The 19,830-nt window shown below is 39.5% G+C and overlaps 1 protein-coding gene across 4 annotated transcripts in view; it reads right to left on the bottom strand.

Moving 5' to 3' along the window:
* Positions 1–12,917, bottom strand: part of capslb (calcyphosine-like b) — a 69,760-nt gene extending 56,843 nt beyond the window's left edge. The window contains exons 1-2 of one of the 4 annotated variants that reach the window (XM_028802467.2): positions 12,843–12,917; positions 11,254–11,397 (exon numbers count right to left, since the gene is read on the bottom strand). The gene's annotated coding sequence lies outside the window, so the exon portion shown is untranslated. The remainder of the gene's footprint in view (positions 1–11,253; positions 11,398–12,842) is intronic. The other 3 variants (XM_051928347.1, XM_051928345.1, XM_051928346.1) reach the window with 3 other exon arrangements.
* Positions 12,918–19,830: the final 6,913 nt, after the last annotated feature.

Here is a 19,830-nt window from a genome sequence, read left to right as displayed (position 1 = left end):
AAAGGGAAGGGGGCGGCGAGCGAAGCAGCGCCACCATCAAATGAAGGTAAAGAGGGACGGGACGTGACTGTAGTGTCTGCCGGCAAAAGTAAAAAGGCAGACCGCAGCCAGCCGCAGGAGGCTACCCGTTCCTCTAAAGACTCCATATCCCAGGAGCCCTTGCGCTCATCAGCAGAGCACGTGCCAGGAGTGGACGTGCTCATTGGTTCCCGGTCGGCAGGTGACGAAAATAAGGAAATGTATGTCCCTCCGGCCGAATTAACTGAATATATGGTACGGGATCTCGAAGAGGTACTCGAGCCCGTACTGCCTTTCTTACAGGGAATCGCGGACTTGAGAAAACGTCTGGAGGAACTGGGAGCCACGGTCGAAGCGCCGCTGAGGAGACTTCATGAATACCTTCGGCGGTTAGGCCGTGAAGCCCCGGCCTCGATTAATGCGGCGGTGCAGGTAGGTGCCCTCTGTACCGTATATAATAAGGGGACGCAGTGTGAATCGGCACCGCGTTTAATTAGTTGCGGTTGCCAAAGCGCTGTGTGCCCGACAATCGAATGTGGCACGATGACGGAGTGGTTGGGAAATTGTCCGTTAGAACCGGAGCAGCGGTATCAGACGCTGCTCGGGACTAAGGCGGACGTTAAAAGCCCGACCCGCGTGAGAAAGGGGTTGCCGTTGGTTAATGAAGAGGCGGGGGAAGCACCGATCGTCCCGGGGCAGCTGAATAGTGCTGTTACCTGGAGCGATACGGTACTAATGACGCCGCCTCCGAGTTTATATAGGACAACGGGCGTGCAAACAGCAAAGAGGCTCTCTCTCTTCCATAGAGAGCCTCACGTTGTGCACAAGCCCCAGAGAAAGCAGGAGATCCCCACACAGAAATGCGGGTCTCCTAACATGGAAAAGACAAGGGCAAAGAGCAGCAAAGCGGCTGTTAACCCCTCCTTGGCGGAGGACATGGTGGAGCTGACAGAATTCCCGAGGTGCTTCAGGTCTCGGGAAGAGAGGCCACCAGGAGGACGTCGGCGGTGCTATAACTGCCGGCAACCGGGCCACGTGTGGAGGAGTTGTCCCCAGAGGACAGGGGAGCGAAGAGACACCAGATATACCGTTCCCCCAAGGTTCGCTGGGGGATCTAGACAGCAGAACCACGGCCCGGATCTCGCGTTCTCCTGGAGGAAGACGTCCCTCGCGGGAATCAACGCTCCGCCCCACTGGTCGTCGCTAAGGGGGAGGGACTGTGATAGACGACCGCCTATGGACTCCGGTCGTCACCCCCAGGCCGCTAGGAGGAGCCCTCCGGACAGCATATTTGCGCCCCGAGTTCCAGCAGGGCCTCATGGACTTTGTAGTGTTTTGACACAGCCCTGCTGGATACCTTGGGGGCCGCCAGGAGTCGCTGTAGGGGGGCTAGTAAGCTCTTGTGTGCCCTATAACCCGGGAGTGCATCCCAGTCACGTGACTGGAAGAAGCGATGTGCTCCCGGGATGAAGAAAAGGACTTTGCCCTGACCCGGAAGGAAAACGGACTTGTGGGTTTGGCTTGGAGCCACTTCCGGGTCAGGGTCTATAAAAGGACTCTGGGTGAGCCCAGACATTGAGCTGAGCTGGGAGGTAGGGTGGCGACGTGTCTGGGAGAGGAGGAGTATTGTTATTATTGAGAAAGAGTTTATTGTATATGAGTGTGGAGTGGAGGGTGCTTTGTGCACAGTATAAGATTATAATAAAGAATTATTATACTTTCACCTGGTCCGAAGAGTGGTACCTGAGGGTTCGAGAGGTGGACGACACGCGTATCTGCTACAATATATATATATATATATATATATATATATATATATATATATATATATATATATATATATATATATATATAGATATGTGTATATGTAGATATGTATATATATCTATATATGTATATGTATATATATGTTTATGTGTTTGTGTGTGTATATTATATATATAAAAGACAGCAACACTCATAACAATGACAACACAATTACATTGACAATCATGTTACGTTATTTTTAAAATGTTTCCTTTTCTTTTTCATAACCTCTTTAACACACTACTTCTCCGCTGCGAAGCGCGGGTATTTTGCTAGTATGTATATATGTGTATGTGTGTGTGTATGTATGTGTGTATATGTATGTATATATATATATATATGTTGATATGTGTGTGTGTGTATATATATATATGTGGATGTGTATATGTATATATATGTGTGTATATATATATATATGTATATGTAGATATGTGTATATGTAGATATGTATATATATGTGTATATGTAGATATGTGTACATGTAGATATGTATATATATATATATGTATATATGTATATGTATATATATGTTTACATAACCTCTTTAACACACTACTTCTCTGCTGCGAAGCGCAGGTATTTTGCTAGATTTATATATATATATATAATATATATTATAAACAAATAAACAATATGTGGTTATTAATGTAGCTCTCTGGAAATGTGTTCTTTTCAATTGCGGCGTTTTAATTAACCTGAATTTAAATAATTATAAATTAAAAAGGTATTAAACCCCCCCAGCATGCAATATGACAGTTACAAGATTACATGAGTAGTATAAGGATAATTTAGCTCACTTTACTGACGGTTTCACGCAGTATTACAGACGGGAAGCTTATGACAGACTATCAAGCATGTGGGAGTCTTGATCTACGCAGTCTGCCATCTTTCGTCACCACGCTGAAAGGATTTTCCGGACGGAGGACATAATCTTCCGCCCGTTAGCTTCAAAGTGTATTGGCCGTAGGTCCATCCTTATATACTGGTTGCTCCATGTGCAGGCTCTTTTTTCTAGGTCCAAACAAGGACAGGAAAGGACTCAAACCCCACCTTCAAAAATACAGGAATAGCACAATGCCTACATGCAGTTCTCATTCTCCCAACAAGGAAAGAGGATTTTGTGCTGACAAAAGACAGAACTATAGCAGTCTGTCTTTAGGCTGACTATTCAATTCTCCAGTTGTCTTTGGCTCTCTAGTCTTGTGCTTGGCTCGGCAATTCCAAATGCTGATGCTGAGCCCCTGCATACCATATTTGGTCTGCCTGTATGAATGAGTCCATAACAGTGGGCACAGAGAACAGTGACATTAAACTTAATAACAAAACATATTATATCAGATGCACAGTGCACAATGAATTGGTGTCTCTCTTTTGTAGACAACTAGACAATAATAAGGCATGTTTAATCTTTCACTCTACAAAAGATTATTTCTGTATTTTGCAAAGATTGCCTTCTCCCACTAGTTTGATAATGCATACATGTGCTTCAGTGATAAAGAATATGGAGCCTATGCCAGCAAGTACTGGGCGCAAAGCAGGAAAAATCCCTGGATGAGACACCAGTCCATCACAGAGTAAATACGCACATGGGCCACTTTAGCATCATCAATCAACCTGAGCTGTGTTTGGATTGTAGGAGGAAACTAGAGTATCTACGGAGAAGATGCAAACTCCAGGCACACATGAACCCCAGTCTCCTTCACTGCTACCTAGCTGCCAATATTATTATTATTAATTGCTGTCCTCAATATCTTCCATTAATTACTCTATTCAAATAGAATAGTACCCATCTAGTGGTATGGCTTGATCTTTAGTGAACAGCAATCAGTGGCAAACACAGCCTTGCACCTCAGCCCATAGGGAAAGTGGCCATGCAGGTGGCAAAAGAAAAGCTGGCTAAATCAGTTGAAGGATGATATACGCAAAGTGAATGCCGTGCCATAAAGGATTCTGGATATGAATGAGCTGAAAGTGATGTGCTGAAAAGCAGACCCTGCATCAACATGGGACTAATGCTAGGAAGAAAACTAACCTATTTATATATTTTTCTCTACCATAGGCACAATAATAATGATAATAATAATCTATCCATCTTTCTAACTCGTTTATGGAGGGCAGGGTTGTGGGGCAGCAGGAGCCTATACCAGCAAGCATTGGGCACATGTGAGAAACAATCCCTGCGCCAGTCCATCACATCGCAAACAAACACCCACATGGGCCACTTCAGAAGCGCCATACTGCATTTATGTTATTTCAGCGTGGATCTGTCTGTATTGCAGAAGCAAAAGTAGGAGTATAGCTTGGCGCTGGGGGTTTGTTGGGTTGTCATAATTCTGCCGATGATGGTGGCTATAAGCAGACAAGCTAAAAGAAAAAGTACTTTTACTTAAAAAAAAGAATCAGTGAAAAAGTAATTCTAGTTTCCTTTTATTATCCAAAGGATGCCTTTGGAAGTATTGTCTAGTTAACTATAGTACTATTCATGTGTGTTCCTGTGGATTTGACAGGCTATCCCATGAATAAATGTGTAAAGTTAAATTGCATTCTAAAGTGTGTTGCCTTCATTTTGTAAAGTGCAATGAAACATTAGATGAGTTTTGAATTAAACAGACCATTCTGCCAAACAAAACCCCGGTATTCCTATCCACCTAATTTCTAGAAGAAATAATTTGGATGGAGTTTTAAAAAACCCTAAAGACCTACTGTTTACCACACTAATAGGTAATTTATTCAGGGTGTATAGTTCTCTAAGTGAAGAAAAACTTTCTAAAATTTGACTAGTGACTGATGCCAATTTGGTTGAAATGAAAGAGTCTACAAATTACTGCTAACCCATTAATCTATAAAAGTGAAGTCCAAACCAATATGAATAATGCATACCTGTAGAATATGTGCATTTGAGAATGTTAAGTTATATTATCATTAACTGCACAAACTGTCACAAAGATAACAATACCTCAATACAATATCAAAATTAACAATTTAACAGCACAGTTAGTAAAAAGCACACAAAGTAAATAAAAGGAAATGTACTCCTGCCAGACATGAGGAGGACCTTTTGAATTATACCTGACAGATGTGTCCAAAGGATCTACATAAATACAGGATATAGTTATGGAATCAATTAAAAAACACCAATCTAAAATATAAAAAAATAAATGAATGAACTGCAAGGACAATGCAATGCTACAGTGCAATGTAAAATAAATATATATTTTTTTAAAAAAGAAATTAAATACAGCTTTCTAGGATTAGCAGACTTCAGTCTTTAATAATTAACAAAGTTCATTAAGGGTGCAGGTCATACTGCTGTTACGGAACACACTTAATAAGAAATGAAAACACTGAAAGTTATGGCTTCATGCTTTTAAACTTGCTGCAGTTTTTTTATTTGAAAGCTCCAGTTACTTAAACAAATTGTACCTGTCCACCTAATTAGATTCATGTATTATACACAAATATGAAGCACTAATGTCACTTTTAAAAATCAGTTTGAGAGTAATTTAAGTGCATATTATAGTCTGACAAAAAATAACATAAAAGGATAGGTAATGCATGTAACCCTTAAGCATATACAGTACTGTACCTTCAGAAAGTATTCAGATCTCATCACTTTTTCACATTTTATTATGTTGTAGCCTTGTGCTAGAATTGTTTCTGTTCCTCCTCAAACAGTACTTAGTACCCCAAAATGACAAAATGAAAATGTTAAAAAGATGAATGAGTATGAACACTTCCTGAAGGCACTGAATATTCTCATTATTTGTCTTCCACCAACCTATTACAACTACCACAGGCAACCAAAGCAGACAGAAAAGTATTGTTTTGTACTGTTGATATTAGCATTCAAAAACAGGAAGCACATAAATATAATACTATTCTTATGATTTCGATTTTCATGACCTCCAAATAGGCCATTAGTTTATCCATGTATTTATTAACCACCTTGTTGAAGTCTGGAGCATATAGCATCAGTATGACCTGCAGTGAACAACCCCTAACAGCACGCCAGTCCATTAAATGGCACAATGGCACAAACACTACCATCACACTTGTAGGCCAAATTAGAATCACTGATTAACTTAGCTTGATGGTTTAAATAATATACTGAAGACTGTGGAAAGTTCATACTAACAGTGACCAGTTATGATTTTGGATGTATAAGGAAGCAGCACATGGAGTAATTTGTTGTTCCATGCTCATTAATGTAGAACTTGAAAAAGATTTTTTTTCCTAGTTGTGCCAAGTGCAAAATATTGTTAAGAATGGCAGGCGGCAGGACAGTATAATGTGAGGAGAGATATGGAAAAGTTAACATCTTAGTCAGACACAGCTAAGAGGTAAAAACACTGGAAATCAAAAGATACAGAAACTAAATAATTAAACCCAATATGCAAAAGACAGGAAACAAATAGAAAAAAAAAACAAAGCAAAAGTCGTGACACTAAGATCATCCTGGAAGTGCCTTTTAGCTTCCAGTAATAAAGAAAGGTTCAGTATTCATATAATTTCCTCTAACTCGCCTGGAAGAAGCACAGCGGCTTTTATTATACCAAACCTGGAAGTAATTCTAGTGCCACAATATCGCACCCTGGAAGCAATTCCTGTTCAGATGGTCCTAAAACATGGAATTCTCCTCCCTGCAGCTCCCAAGAAAACCAGCAGGTCGCCTATTGGGACTCCAACTCCCATATAATCCTGCCTGTATACACATGGAAGATCCACCAGAGGTTATGCTGCCACCTACCATGATGGGGGAGCATGTGGTCCCAGAAGGTAGTCTCCTTCCATCAGCTGTTACAAAGGCCTCCTGGCTTGGTAAAGGGCTATCCATCAACAAAAATATTTATAAACTGTTAGTAACACTTTTCTATTCTTGTTTTACTTATGTGGCACATGGAGCCACTGCTCAGCTGCCAATTTCTACTCCTGTCCATGGAAAAGTCATCTCAGATACTGGAAGAACTGGTATCATCAGATGGAAAGATTCTGTTAACAAATTGGACTGCTCAGCACAAACTCTAGTATAGAATGCCCAGGAGGGGGTGGACAGCTAGCTGGCCAGAGTCTTTAGGACCATGACTCTTTCTGATTTTGTCTTTGACTTTCCCTCTTACAACTGACCATGGACCCACACCTGAAGTTTTTTTTTTCCTCCAGGGATGCATATGACTGGAATTTTTGTTTTCCTCTCCTTGGTCATCACCTGGCCATATTTCAACAATTAATTAATGAACAAATATTTTTAGTTTTCATTTATGATAATCAGTGTATTTTAACAAATCTGTCTTTATAAGAGCTTTTACATGCACCTCACTAATCCAGTTCTTCACAAACAACTGATTTTTGGTCTCTAAGACACCTGATTAACTTTTGTACATTTCTCTGTGAATAACCTACTTATGTAGCCATGCAAACCCTTAACCGTGCTACAGTTAAGGAATCTGTAGTCTGTGCACATCTGTTAGCTTGCACATGTATTTGCATTTCACACATTTTCAGCAGCCTTGGGTAGAAGCGTCCAAAAAATAAATTTTCAGAGGCAAATGTTCAGCCAATTAAATTATCCCTTCTCTTGACTGAAATAATCAATCTCAATATTTGAGAAATCGCTACATTTACGTACAGTATGTTGATGAGCTAAACATATGGTGCTAAACACAGCAACACAATCTCAAGAGCAGTAGGGTGACAAGTTAAAAGTAACCTGTAATACATAGTCTGATTACTTTTTTAAAGTAACAAGTGACCTATCAAAATACTTATCTTATTGAAGTAAAAATACCTGTGATGTTATTATTTCCCCAGTAGCTCTAGGTACAAGGCAAGAAGCCCACATACTGGGTCTTTGAAAGGCCCAAGAACATAATCTAGCAGAGAAGTGTGTGCTGCATGCAATCCTGTAACAGAGACCTATGAACAGAGTATCAGTTTGACTAAACATTTTTAGTCAAAAATAAAGCATTCTAGTATATTACTTTTGACTATCCAGCCATCAATATTCTAACACGCTTGCTTAACTTAGGCACACCTGTTGTATCCAGGATTCATTTCCAGCACTCTTTGAGATTTGACATACAGTACTGACCTCTGAGGCATTATGGAACTAATATAAACTGCTCAAAAAATTAAAGGAACACTTTGAAAACACACCAGATCACAATGGGAAAAAAATCCTGCTGGATATCTATACTGATATGGACTGGTAAATGTGTTAGGAATGAAAGGATGCCACATCGTTTGATGGAAATGAAAATTATCAACCTACAGAGGGCTAAATTCAAAGACATCCCAAAAATCAAAGTGAAAAGATGATGCGGCAGGCTAGTCCATTTTGCCGAGATTTCATTGCAGCAATTCAAAATCATACTCAGTAGTTTGTATGGCCCCCATGTGCTTGTATGCATGCCTGACAATGTTGGGGGGGCATGCTCCTAATGAGACGATGGATGGTGTCCTGGAGGATCTCCTCTCAGATCCAAACTAGGGCATAACTGAGCTCCTGGACAGTCTGAGGTGCAACCTGCCAGCGTCGGATGGACCGAAACATAATGTCCCAGAGTTGTTCTACTGGATTTAGGTCAAGCTGGCGTGCGGGTCAGTCAATGGTATCAACTCCTTCATCCTCCAGGAACTGCCTGCATACTCTCGACACATGACCCCGGGTATTGTCATGCACCAGGAGAAACCCAGGACCCACTGCACCAGCATAGGATCTGACAGTGGGTCCAAGGATTTCATTCTGATACCTAATGGCAGTCAAGGTGCCGTTGTCTAGCCTGTAGAGGTCTGTGCGTATCTCCATGCATATGACTTCCCAGACCATCACTGACCCACCACTAAAGCGGTCATGCTGAACGATGTTACAGGCAGCATAACGTTCTTCACGGCATCTATAGACCATTTCACGTCTGTCACATGTGCTCAGGGTGAACCTGCTATCATCTGTGAAAAGCACAGGGCACCAGTGGTGGACCTGCCAATTCTGGTATTCTATGGCAAATGCCAATCGAGCTCCATAGTGCTGGGCAGTGAGCACAGGGCCCACTAGAGGATGTCGGGCCCTCAGGCCACCCTCATGAAGTCTGTTTCTGATTGTTTGGTCAGAGACATTCACACCAGTGGCCTGCTGGAGGTCATTTTGTAAGGCTCTGGCAGTGCTCATCCTGTTCCTCCTTGCCCAAAGGAGAAGATACCGGTCCTGCTGATGGGTTAAAGACCTCCTACGGCCCTGTCCAGCTCTCCTACAGTAATTGCCTGTCTCCTGGAATCTCCTCCATGACCTTGAGACTGTGCTGGGAGACACAGCAAACCTTCTGGCAATGACACGTATTGATGTGCCATCCTGGAGAAGTTGGACTACCTGTGCAACCTCTGTAGGGTCCAGGTATCGCCTCATGCTACCAGTAGTGACACTGACCATAGCCAAATGCAAAGCTTGTGAAAAAACAGTCAGAAAAGATCAGGAGGGAAAAATGTCAGTGGCCTCCACCTGTTAATCCATTCCTGTTTTGGGGGTTGTCTCATTGTTGTCCCTCTAGTGCACCTGTTGTTAATGTCATTAACACCAAAGCAGCTGAAACTGATTAACAACTCCCTCTGCTACTTAACTGACCAGATCAATAGCCCAGAAGTTTCACTGACTTGATGCTATACTCTGATTAAAAAGTGTTCCTTTAATATTTTTGAGCAGTATAGTTAAGAAAATAATGAAAACGTGAATTATTCTTTTCATAATATGACACAAACGTCCTATGAATCAGTTCATTTTCAATTTATTAAACAGATTTTTTTCATACAGTAGCTGAAGTGTAACAAACAGCAAATACAAGTTCAAATAACTATTTTTGTGTTTCCTAAAGATAATCAGCTTATTCAAAGTTATTTAGAGGTGTTTCATAAGAAATGTAAAAATGTTCTCTTAATAATAATTCTTTACATTTAGATAGCACTTTTCTGACTACTCAAAGCACTCTCCACACAGGGAGGACCCGGGAAGTGAACCCACAATCTCCTTACTGCAAAGCAGCAGCACTACCACTGCACCACCTGTGAGGTGTACTGTAGATGTTCAAGGGAAAACGCATGTAACTTATTACAGAAAAGACTGGAAAGATTCTGTCTTAAATCTGTTATTATAGCAAGAGACCCCCACATTGGTGTCAACTGGAGCATGGTAAGTGTAGCAGTATGGTCATGACTCTAAAAAAACTTCCTTATATGCAAAATAAACAAATCTTTGATCAAACTCATTTTAGACATAAAAATAACAAATAGCAAATATATTCTTTAATAAAATGAATGAGAAAAGTATGAAAAATGAAGTTCATTTATTATAAAATTTACAAGCAGAAATTTGCCTTTGAAGAAGGTACTTTTTGGAACAAAATCAGATCCACTGAGTCTTCCCAAAGCACTTAGTGTTCTTCTTAGGATGTTTCATCCAGAGACAACTTATACTTGTGTATGACCTGTAGAAGGTCAGGCACCCTGTCAGCTCTGCTGCTGAGGCTTTTAGATCTCTATACTATTCTTGTGATAAGCCCTGCTGTTAAATTTATTATACAAATCACAATGAACACATTTTTCTAGCACTTAAAAGCCTAACATCCACAATGGCAAACTACAGAAGTGTCTCCTTTTCAAATTAGTTACATTAGGTTATAGCTTATATAATTAAAACTGATGAATATATATCAAGGGATGTTACTTAACTATTTAACTGAGTAGTGAGGCTGCATCTGCAGTATTGTATGCAGTTTCTGTCACCACTTTACATGAAAGACAGTCCAGAAGAGAGCAACCAAGTGCATCACAGGATTCAAAGATATGTCCTGCTCTACAGACTCAGAGAATTAGTCTTGAGCACGGAAGACTGCACATAATACAAGTGTTCAAAATTCTCAAAGGTATTGATAAAGTAGATCCAGCGGAATTCTTTCAATTTAATGTTTATCTTAAACCACATACTCAAGGACACCAATGGAAATTAAGGAGAAGTGCATTTACTGTAGGACTGAGGCCAGGACACACTTTTTTACACAAAGAGTTGTGGGAATCTTGAACAAACCCCAAGGCATTTAGTTTAAGCAGAAACCTTTACAACCTTTAAGAAGTATCTGGATGAGATATTGGGACTATTCAATAAACAAACAAGCTTGATGGACTGAATGGTCTTCTCACTTTTGTCAAATTTCTTATGATCTAAGAACTCTCAGAATGACTAAATATGGACCACACACTGACCAATCTGTATATTTAATTTTCCTGAAAATTAACTTCATCTATACAGTACATGTACAGCATATGTACATCTATCAAGGATATGCTATAAAACCCCATAACTAACAAAGTGAGGAGCTAAACCTGGTCTGCAACTGAAATGCTGTTACGAGATACTCCCACCTACACTGTACTGTGTGTCATTACCTTAATGGGTGGTGCTGTGCTTAGCGTAGCTGGCAGGTAATTCCAGAGTCTTGGCTTTGAATGCTGTCCCCGGCACAGTGTGTAGAGTTTTAGGAGTCTTCCTGTGTCCAAGTGTGCCTTTTTCCAGGTTTTCTGGCTTTCGTCCTAAACACAACAAATATGCCTATTAGGTATACTGATTACTGATTACTCTAAATTTGCACCACATGAGTGAAGGTGGGTGTAAAATGTAAGTGTGCCTGTGACGCTGGCTCCTGCCTTGCATTAAATGATTACAGGACAGGGTCCAAGTGTAAAAGTGGGTACAAAAATGGATGCAGAGATTGAATTACCTGAATTACCAAAGTCAGGACATTGCCGTGGCACAAAATGTTATTAACTCAAACTGCGTTGACCAATTGACAACTGGGATGTCTTCTATGTAAAGTCTGCCTCTTCTCTTTTCATGGCAACTCTAAACTGCTATGATGCTCTCAAGAAAGACAAACTAAGGAATGACTTATTAGTTGGTGCCATGACTATGAAAAGCAACTCAAAAAGCTCACTCCACTCCTCCAGATGTAAAATATAAAACCAATCTTTATTTCAATATGCAGATCAATACAGTCCTTTTATGAAAGATGCATTTACAATGTTTGGATATCCATCCATCCATCTTCATACCCACTTACCCCAATGTAAGGCTGCAAGGAGCAGGAATTTATTCTAGCAGCAGTAGACACAAGACTAGAACCTATTCTGAGAGAAAGTGCCTGCTTTCACATGCTGCCTGCCCACATATCTTACCTTGTCTGTAATGACACAGCATATGCAAACAATCAGAGAGATTACAGAGGTTTGCCATTTGCAAAAGGTTTAGATTTATCGCTCCCTTTCTCTTTGCTTTATATAAACTTTGTGTAGGTTCCATTTACAGTTCGGTTTGTATATTACGCATTACTTTAGAAAATTAACATTCGCAAAATAGCACAAAAAAAAATTAATATCGAGAGTGATCAGTTCTGTACTTTTACTCACGTCAGAAAGCCGACTCTATCTGGACTTACCCTATCTTGTCTTTCTTGTCTCTTACTGCTCGTGTAACGATGAAGACGTAAATGTCACAATCTTCCGAACTGATTAAAAAACAGAATTTAGTATTAAATGAGCAACTCGTTTCTAATAACAGACTGGCACCTGCTCAACATATCCATCGCAGAAAAAGGAAAACGACGCAAAAACCTTTTTTTGTTTGTTTGTTTTCTTGAGGATGCTGTAAAGTAACCAAACAAATACACTTTTAGGATTCCCCTTGAAACTTGTTGTGCCTGATCATGTTGAAAGGAAAAAAAGCATTTCTCTTAACCGTTCTCCTTTTATCCATTGAAAAACAGTAATCTGGCCAGGAAACCCAGCGCCCGAGGGCCAAACGCAGTTAAAAAGCGAAGAGTACACTGAAACAACTCAGCAGACTCCAGAGCCTGCGACGCATTGAAGCGAAACAGTAAGAAAGAAAAACAAACATGCAGATAAAACAGCAAGTTAGTCAAAATCAGGGCTCACGAGGTGTTCCTAATGAATGTAGTTTTAATCGCATTGATATGAAATACCTTACAAGGTGCTGCCAGCAACGTCAAGCTTGAAACCGATCCCCGCTCTGTAGCAACTAAAGACCCACCCCTAAGCCTATATGGTTACCTTAGAAACAGAACCTGTTGACAGTCGCTCTTATTTTATTGGATATGAAACGAATCAATTACGGAGACGAGTAACTGCTATTGGTTAAGAGTGTCATTATTGTAGTCGCAGATAAGGAAAGCGCCAACTCGTTTGTTGCCAAGCCTGTTGCTAAGACAACAAAAATCCGGAAAAGTGTACTTTAGTTTGAACATGGGATTTTAGACAGAGCAGTTAACTCCGTCTCGCACTAAAGCAACACTATGATGGTCACTGACATGGCTGTCAAATCATCGATAAAGTCTCGGTCTACAATCAATGAAGCGTACGATATTTTTTTTACATAAAAATGCCATAAACGATCGAGAACATTAGCTAAATTTCTTAAGCAAATAATAAACTAACCACAAATGTCGGCAGGAACGCGTGGCGTTGATAAGACGACTCCGTCATTTCTGTTAATGTCAGAGGAGCTGACAGTGAATTCAAAAAGTAGTCAGACGTCTTCGCTTTTTACGCATTTTGCTTTGTTGCAGGTTTATGCTAAAATCATTTTAATTCATTTTCCCTCACAACAGTCAACTCTCAATTCCCCAGAATGACAAAGCGAAAACAGGATTTTAGTAAGTTTTGCAAACTTATTAAAAACAAAAAACTGAGATGTCACATTGACACAACTATTCAGACTCTTAACTCAGTACTTCATTGAAGCGCCTTTGGCAGCGATTACGTCTATAAAGATGACATTTAGATAGATAGATATTTACACAGAGACACTGGGATTAGCCTTGAGCAAGGCCCTTAACCTGTAATTGCTCCAGGTGGCGCTGTACAATGGCTGACCCTGCGCTCTGACCCCAAGGGGTATGCGAAAAAAAACTAACAAACACTGTTGTAAGTCGCTCTGGATAAGAGCGTCTGCTAAATGATGTAAGTGTAAATGTAAAATTAGGTGGAGAATAAGTGACTTCCTCTGGGTCACACCATGAATTGGTGATGAGAACTGAACAGGTAGTCTTGTAGTTTAAAGTCCAAAACATTCAGTACTACGCTGTCTGCTCTGATACCGGTATCTGGATTTATATTAACCGAATATCTTTAACGTGTGTAGTATGAAATGTCTCTAATTTTCACCTTTCAGATAAAATGTAAATTTTTTTAACATTTTATTACATACAACGTTTGAGATATACAATTGGTTAAATTTGTTTTTTTCTTCTTCTCAACTGGTGAAGTGACTGGCTCGTGGTCACACAGTGTCAGTAGCAGAACTTGAAAAGCCTTAACCACTTAACAAAACACAAAAAAGGTTTTCATTTTGATCCTGAAAGGAAATGCCTTTGATACAAATTCAGTGAAAATGCCAGATTTCTAAGTTTACCTTTTCCTGTTAAATTTATGTTGTATTTATGAAGGTTCTTGTCCTGTGCAAGGCAGCATTATGTGAAAGACATACCTATTTATTGTGAGGCACTTTGAGCTTAATTGAGTCATTAATTAACCCAACATGCCCATCTTTGGGATATACAATGATCTCAGAGCACTCTGCGAAAATGCCCACCGACTGTGAAAATCAAAGATGGACAATTTTTTACCAATCACAATGATACACAATCCAGAAGCTGACTTTTTAGGATTGTTCTCAGAATGCATAATTTCAATTGTTTTGCAACTTAAAACCAAATCTTGTCCATGTCCCATCATTCTCAGCAATTAAATATTCTTTAATAAGGTTTATTAATCAAGTGCAGCATATTCTTAGTAGAGTTAATAGCATGGCTATGGACTTGGTATATCATTTTGGTATATTTATTTTTATTATTTTGCAGTGTACATGAAAGTTGACTTTTCATGGTCAACAAACACCGCCTCCATAACCAAGAAGGCGCAGTTTCTTCAGTGGCTGAAGAAGACAAGCCTACCTCCCCCATTTTCACCACACTCTTAAAAATACTGGTTCTTTAATGGCACTTTATGGTTCATTACTGGGTTATGTGGTTCCTTGTTAAACCTTCGGTTGATAAACCACCATTTCATTCTGGTAGGGTTCTTTGCATATGAAGTTTGTTCTCTCTGCTTTGAAAAACTTCCTATTATGTAGAGAAATTATATTTTTAATGTATGGCAAGCTACCAAGAAGGAAATAAAATAAATATGTAGAAAAAACTGAAATCTTTAATATATGGTAGACTACCTAGAAAAACATCAACAGATTAAGAAAACCTCAACGTAAAATGTATTATTGTATGTATGCAGAAAAAGTCCCTTTAAAATCATGACCCATTGATGTTACAAATCTGTTACCATCTAGTCATGGGTATGTACTGTATGGAGCTTGCTGCATATCTAAATAAAGAAACCTTTATGTGGATATGTCTTTTAGGAACCAAAAATAGCTCCACTGTGGCATTGCTCTGAAGGACCACCCTGGCACCTTAAGTATGCACCTTTTACAGGGGTACCATTGAGAGAGTTCTGACCAGCTACATCACTCTCTAGTTTGGGAACTGCAGCATCTCTGACCATGAGGTATTACAATGAATAATACACACAGCAAAGAAGATTATTGGGACCTCTTTGCATTCCATTAAAGACAACTTTATCAAGCATTACATTTGCAAAGTCTATTGTATTTTGAAGGACCACTCCCGACCCTCCACAGTCTCTTTGTTCTATTTCTATCTGTCAGAAATGTCTGTAGCATCCAAACAAGTTCTGCCAGGTTCTGCAACAGCTTGTAGCTCTTGGCTGTCTGGACTCTGAACTCTTTGTTGTTGCCCTGCCCTCAGATCTGCTCCTAGTGGCTTATAAAATGTATTATTATTAAGTGCCTTGAGCCTGGGAAAGGCCCTACATAAATATATTATCATTATTGTTTCTATTATTATTATCATTATTATTATTTTTTTATGCAACATATTTGTTAAACTTGTTACTGCTGTTGTTGTTTTATTATTATTTGTTACTATTTATTAGTGTATTTAAAATTATTACTACAGTACCTGTGTACTTGCCTATTATTTATTCATTTATCAGTCTGTATTGTAATATAGTTCTTTATCTGTATTGCACTTGTCCTGTGCTTATGTTTATGGTGTTTATGTTGCACTGCAGTCATGGGGACATTATTTCATGCCACTGTATACTGCAATACTGTGTATAGATGGTGTGACAATAAAGTCACTTGACTTGATGTTTCTTCATTTTTACTTGTTCAGCTGGATCATAGCTGGATCATAGCCCCTTTCCCATTCCATTTCTATTCCAATTACCTACAGTTGCACAAGACGCTAGTACTACTTTTGGTAAGTTACACCTCCATAGCTATAAAACAAGGCATCATCACACCCTCATAAAGTTAGACCAAAATTACACTCATTGATATTTACGTTAATAATTTGTAGACTGCCCATAGGAAAAGTGGACAACTAGTTGAACTAAATTAGTTAAACTTTGACGTTTGCTTCACAGACTGCCTTCGACCTACAATGTTTAATTTCTTTAGGAATCCTGCCAATAGGAGTTTCTGATTTCCTTTCAGCTATTGCCAACTTGGTAAATCATACACTAGCTTATTTATATTAATATATCATTATTATGAGAACCCTCAGAATATCAGCAAAGTTTCTTTGCAGTCTTTGTCAATTTTCGTAAAGCGTTTGACTCAGTTGATCAAGCTGCCCTGTGGGACATCCTGAGGCTTCATGGGATCCCCTCAAAGCTGCTGGATATCATGGCTGGCCTGTACAGTGGTACTATGAGTACTGTGCAGAGTGGAGGCAGAGCCTTTGCATTGTTCCCAGTTGAGTCTGGGGTTTGTCAGGGTGAGTTCTTGCTCCTACTCTGTTCAATGATTGCATCAACTGGGCATTGGGCAGGGTCATGGAGTCCAACGGCTGTGGGGCATCTGATTCAAGAGATTCACTGGTCTTGATTTTAACGGCAATGCTGTGATGTTCGCAGAGTCAATGGAGGCTCTGATTGGGGCTCTCGAGAGATTGAGCAAGAAGTTTGAGTGCCTGGGCTTGCGAGTGTCCTGGATATAAACCAAGCTCCTAGCCGAAGGATCAGCTTTGAACAACTGCTCAAAGTAGCCAGCCCAGCAGGTCACAACTGCAGTGTCATCCATAAGGACCGTTCCATCAGCTGCCCTGACTGCGACATAGTGGGTCCATCAGCTAGAGCCCAAATTGGTCTTGGACTTCTCGGCTCTTTCTCTGTCTTTTCCAAACCTCAAGTCCGCAATCTTGGTGTTACCTTTGATAGTAACCTCTCTTTTGAGAAACAAGTAAATTCTGTAGTCAAGAGTTGCTTTTTCCAACTTCGTCTATTAGGTAAGATAAAGCCTTTTTTATCTTCTAGGGTTCTTGAGATAGCTACTCATGCATTTATTTATCTCGCCTCGATTACTGCAACTCGCTGTATTCTGGGATTAACAAATCCCTGATACACAGGTTACAGTTGGTCCAAAATGCTGCCGCTCGCTTTCTGATTGGGGCAAGAAAGCATGACTCTGTTTCTCCTATTTTAGCTTCTTTACACTGGCCTTCAAATTGATTTTAAAATCTTCCTGCTAGTTTTTAAATCTTTACATGGGCTTGCTCCTGCCTATTTATCTGAACTGCGTGTTTTACATCAGCCATCTAGAGTGCTTAGATCTTCTGGTCAGCTGTATCTGGTTGTCCCTCATACCAAGTGTAAAACCAAGGGGGACAGGGCTTCTGCAGCTGCTGCGCCTTGCCTGTGGAACTCTTTACCTCATCATATAAAGGAGTCGTCTACAATTGAATTGTTCAAAACAAGATTAAAGACTCATTTCTATTCACTTGTATTCCGTGACTTTCAGTAATACTGATGGTTTCCTCTTTGTGATTATATAACATTACTTCTAATTTTTATGTATATAACATTGCTTCTATTTATTATGTATTTTATATATTATGTATGTTAACATATTATGTATGTTCATATATTTTATTTCTATTTATGTTTTATGTTAACTGTTTTGTTTTTCTTTTATTCTATTATTGTAAAGCACTTTGGCCACAGCATTACTATGTTGTTTTAAATGTGCTATATAAATAAATTGACATTGACATTAAACTGACAATTAACATTGACTCTCTGAGGAACAGATTCAGATGTGCGTAATGCTTCGATTCCTCTGTAAGCAGGACGTGGGTCGCTAGACCACAGATGGTGTGTCACTTGCTCACAGATTCCTCTAACAAACGCCTCTTTATCTGCCCTCAAAGCCCTCACAGCTGTCCTTCTCAGTTCCTGGTTCAGACCAGAGTTGCCATTGAGCTGTGCACTGCAACTCCTCTCAATGATATCTAGGGTGCCCATCAAGATGAAACACCTCCTTCTGGGAACACCGGTAACACCAACACAACCCTCAGCAACCTTCAGGGTCTTGTCATGGAAGGTTTCCCACATCACATTAGGATCGGCAGTCGTACCCAAATCTGAAAGTTCCTCACACAAACTGCATGCAAACTCATTAGAAACAGCCTGGTCTTGGAGTCTGGCCAAGCCCAGGCTCATTTTCCTAGTAGGTGGTAACCTACTGGACCTAAGCTGGATTCTAAGAGTAGCAACTACAAGTCTGTGGTCAGAATTCACAAACTGGGCACTTATGTAGACCCTGCAGTTTTGCAAGAGCCTCCAGCGTCTGCCCACGAGGATGTGATCGATCTCCTTCACCGAACCACCAGTATTGGAGTACCAAGTCCAACGATGCGGTTCAGGTTGCTGCAACCAGAATCCAGCGATTCGCAGCTCCTGACCTTTTGCAAAGTCAAGAAACATACCATACTGCTTACCACAAATTCCGTACTTTTTCTTTACCCAAAACCTGTTCAACCTACTGGTCAAGACAGCAGGAGAATCTCGGTAGCTAGATAGGGCAGTCATGCTATATATGGATTTTGTATCCAAGGCCCATAGTCTTCCAAGATTCTCTCAGTGTATACTGTAGAATACTTAATCTAATGTTAAGAGCAGACACAAAAATATTCATTTTGAGTTAATAATTTTGTCAACTATTAATGTTATTTCTAATATTCAGAGCAATGTTTTTATAATTTTTAACAAAGGCAAGGGAGAGTGAAATTCTAAAAAATGAAAATAAAAAAGCCTGCCTGTTAATCACAGCAAAGGGAATCCGTATTCTTGATCATTATTCCTTTCTTATTGCGACTTTGCATCATCATCTTTTACTGGGTATTTAATTATCAACTGCTTTTGTTAAATTTATTCCTGCTCAGATTTCTTATTAGTGATAATTATAAATTCTCTGACATATTTGATTGTCAAAGCTTAATTTCTTTTGGATTCAATGGAGAACACTGTGTGTTTAAATAGAAAAGTATGAGTAAGCATGTACATTTTCAATAGAAAAGCATTAGCCGTGCCACAGTATTTGTTTATTTAAAGGTTTATTTGCTTCACAGGTGTCTAACACAGCTGATCATAATAGTAAGTTATCTGAAATACTAGATTAACGTCAAAACCAGAATGTGATAAATGGTTCTGACTGTAAATATGATTAGATTAACAGTACATAAACAAAGAGCAATTCCTTTGTAGAATTCTGTTTCTCATCCTTTTCTATTACTCAATAGAAAATTTACTATATACATTCAACTGGAAACATCACCCATGACCTACCCAGAATTTGCATGAAGTCCTAATGACCAGCATAATATTAAATAAAAACACTTATTCAGATTAGGCAGTCTAATTCATAAACACTTTAAGCAAGGAAATATCAGTAGAAAAGCAATTGTAAACCCAGAGAAATAAAAGAAGGTTTAAATGCGTTAAGGTTCAGATCAATAACACGATGATATCTTTCAGTGTGAGGAGATCTCAGTGACTGCTACTTTTCTTTAATCATATTTTTGAATCAGAGTACAA

The sequence above is a fragment of the Erpetoichthys calabaricus genome, chromosome 5 (assembly GCF_900747795.2).
Source record: "Erpetoichthys calabaricus chromosome 5, fErpCal1.3, whole genome shotgun sequence".
NCBI lineage: Eukaryota > Metazoa > Chordata > Cladistia > Polypteriformes > Polypteridae > Erpetoichthys > Erpetoichthys calabaricus.
The sequence above is the reverse complement of the archived record's forward strand: the minus strand, read 5'-3'. Positions and strand labels throughout refer to the sequence as shown.